This window comes from Stylophora pistillata, chromosome 7 (assembly GCF_964205215.1).
Source record: "Stylophora pistillata chromosome 7, jaStyPist1.2, whole genome shotgun sequence".
NCBI lineage: Eukaryota > Metazoa > Cnidaria > Anthozoa > Scleractinia > Pocilloporidae > Stylophora > Stylophora pistillata.
This window is the reverse complement of record NC_142525.1, coordinates 9,797,502-9,800,163: the sequence shown is the minus strand read 5'-3', so window position 1 is coordinate 9,800,163 and position 2,662 is coordinate 9,797,502.

Here is a 2,662-nt window from a genome sequence, read left to right as displayed (position 1 = left end):
TCTTACTTGACTTTTTTAAGAAAAGAACGATTATTGTAGAAGCCCGGGAAAATTGCATACTCGCCTCTATGCGAGCGTGTTTGCAAACGTATGAAAAAATCAATCTAAAACTGTCCAAAACGTTTTGAAGTAATGATTGCTTGACCAGGTCATTAATCGTGGCCTACAATTGCAAGATTATTTTTGAGCGAGGATTGTTTGGTTTTGAACAGAACATGCCTTTTCTCTGATTTTTTTTGCGCGCAGTGATAGTAGTACTGTACCCTTGTTTTGAAAACTTCACTTAAAATGAATAATTCCGTGGCATTCAGTTTCTTGGAGTTAAAGTATCCAGCTACGAAAGAAATAAGAACAAAGAAACTGTGACAGTAAAACTTATGACGATCATAGAAGTTGCTGTGACCGTTCATTCGCAGGAGGTCTTGGGTGCGATTGATAGTGTCGACCTGGTGCTCATCTTCAGCTTGGCGTTTTTTATTGAGGAGCCCGTCATTAATTATCGCCCAAGAGAGGGAGGGAGGAAATCCTCGAGGATTTTGGTCTCGATAAATTTGAACTGTTCCCTCTATAAAAGCCAGTAACATTTTTTTGATCCCCCTCCTTGGCAGTTGGATGGCATTTAATTTTCCAAAACATTTCCCCCTTTTTACTTTGTTGGCGACGACTAACTCCTCTCTGTTCCTCTGAAAGCCATTGATTCACATCCTCCCTCCCTCCCTTCCTTCCTCCCTCTAAAAATAGATAATAAAGAATCATCCAATCTCTTCCCCCAGGCGGTGGATAATGACTGGTCTCCAAAACTGAAACGTCTCATTTAGAACTTCTGGAGTAGGGAGACTAGGGAAGAGGAAATGTGAGTACGAAGAAAGCAGAGAAAATGATGTCGAAACTTAAAAAATGCTCACCTTCCAGTTAAGCTGCCCCTTGCTAATTCCCCTTTCGAAGAAAACACAGTGAAGAAAGCTGCCTTATTTTTGGAAAGCCACCCAGGTTAAACCTTGGTGAGTCTTTTATGCAATTAATAGAATTAAACAAAATTAATCGACTCTGAAATTTTTAAATAGCTCTTTTCCTCATTAACCTTGGATCATTTTACTTCCTAAGTGTAACGCCATTCCCGTCGTTCAGTTTGCGCTACGCATCACCTGATGCTATCCACCACATAAGGGACCTTTTTTTGAGGTCCTTGTGGAGCAAAATGTTGTAGAGCGCTATGAAACGTATAACTTTACTTGAAGGAAGAATTTTCGTTCAGAACCCCGAGTTTCAGGTCCAGCACGGTCCTAAGTTTAGATAACACTTACTTTGGAATCTCCAATAAAAGGACCTTACAAGTTGGATTTTGTTAGACATATGGTTTCTTCAACATCGGTTTTCTCGCACCCCTTTCCACATTGAAAGGGAGTCGCTACACATCAGTATGCATATTCTCATACTCTTGTCTATAAATTTCTTTAGCTGCTGACAAGGAAAATTTGTTTAACAATTAAGAGCTTCTATAGTTGATGATCATTTCTTTATTCTCGTGACCTTTATGAGTGATTCAGATCGGGCTGCCGCAGTAAGGAGAAATTCAATGCTTGTCGTTGTTCAGGGTCCAAAGGTTAAGCACAAACAAGTGGTACAGTACAATCTCAGGCTGAGATTGCTATGGTCGAAAACAGACCAGAATTGAGCGGGTCACAAACAATTTAGGTTTAACTACGATATATATTTAACTTCTCGCATGATTTCACTGACAGCTCGAGCAAACTCTATCACATACACATCTAAACTGACCATATTAGTAAAGTGGGAAACAACTAAAAACGAATTGAAGGAGTGTTGTCCAATACTCCTAAATTAACATAGCCTGCAGTACAAGCGAGTTCACGTTAAGACGCGCGCGATCGTTTTTTCAACCGGCTAAGTTAAATTTGGAGTCGACGGTAGGGGGAGGGAGTGGGGGAGGAAAGTGGTGACATTCACTTTCCCACCCTCGCACGTTCCTTATTTTTTCACTGTCGCTCACCCCCTAGGTACAAATCTCTTTCCTACCCAGCTTCCCCTTTCATTAGGATCAGAGATGACGGCCAAGAAAATACTCAGAAAATGCTGAGCACTCGCTTGCCAAAATTACGCGCGCTCTGCAACAGGAATTTTAAAGCGTGATAGTCGAGTCACAAAATATATGTCATCAGTGGGACTGAAAATATATCGTGAGAGTTAAAGGGTACCGTGAACGATTTTATGTCGGATCGTTTGATGTGTACGAGTTGTGAATGTTAAAGCTCGTTTTCGAGACGTGAACTGTATCTCATTTGTGAGACTTGACACGTGACAGCATACACGTATGCGTCGTTTACAAGCAATGAATAATTACGTGTTCTGACTTTCTTCGTCCATTTTTCCCGCTCTTTAATCAATCTTGCGTTCAGTAAAAGCAGAGTTCAGAGTATGTTTCGTTATTCAATAACAATAAAACTATCTCTCTCTTTTCTTTTACAAAGTTTCGTTTTCAATGGTCCTCCTATTCAACCAGTATAACGTTACTGCTATGAAATCAAGCCTAGAATCAATCCTGCCCTAACAGTGTGCCCCACCCTTTGGAATAGCCTCACTGTATAACAATCTGATCACCGCGTACATACACCTCTATTTCAGCAAGGAACATTTTTCTCCA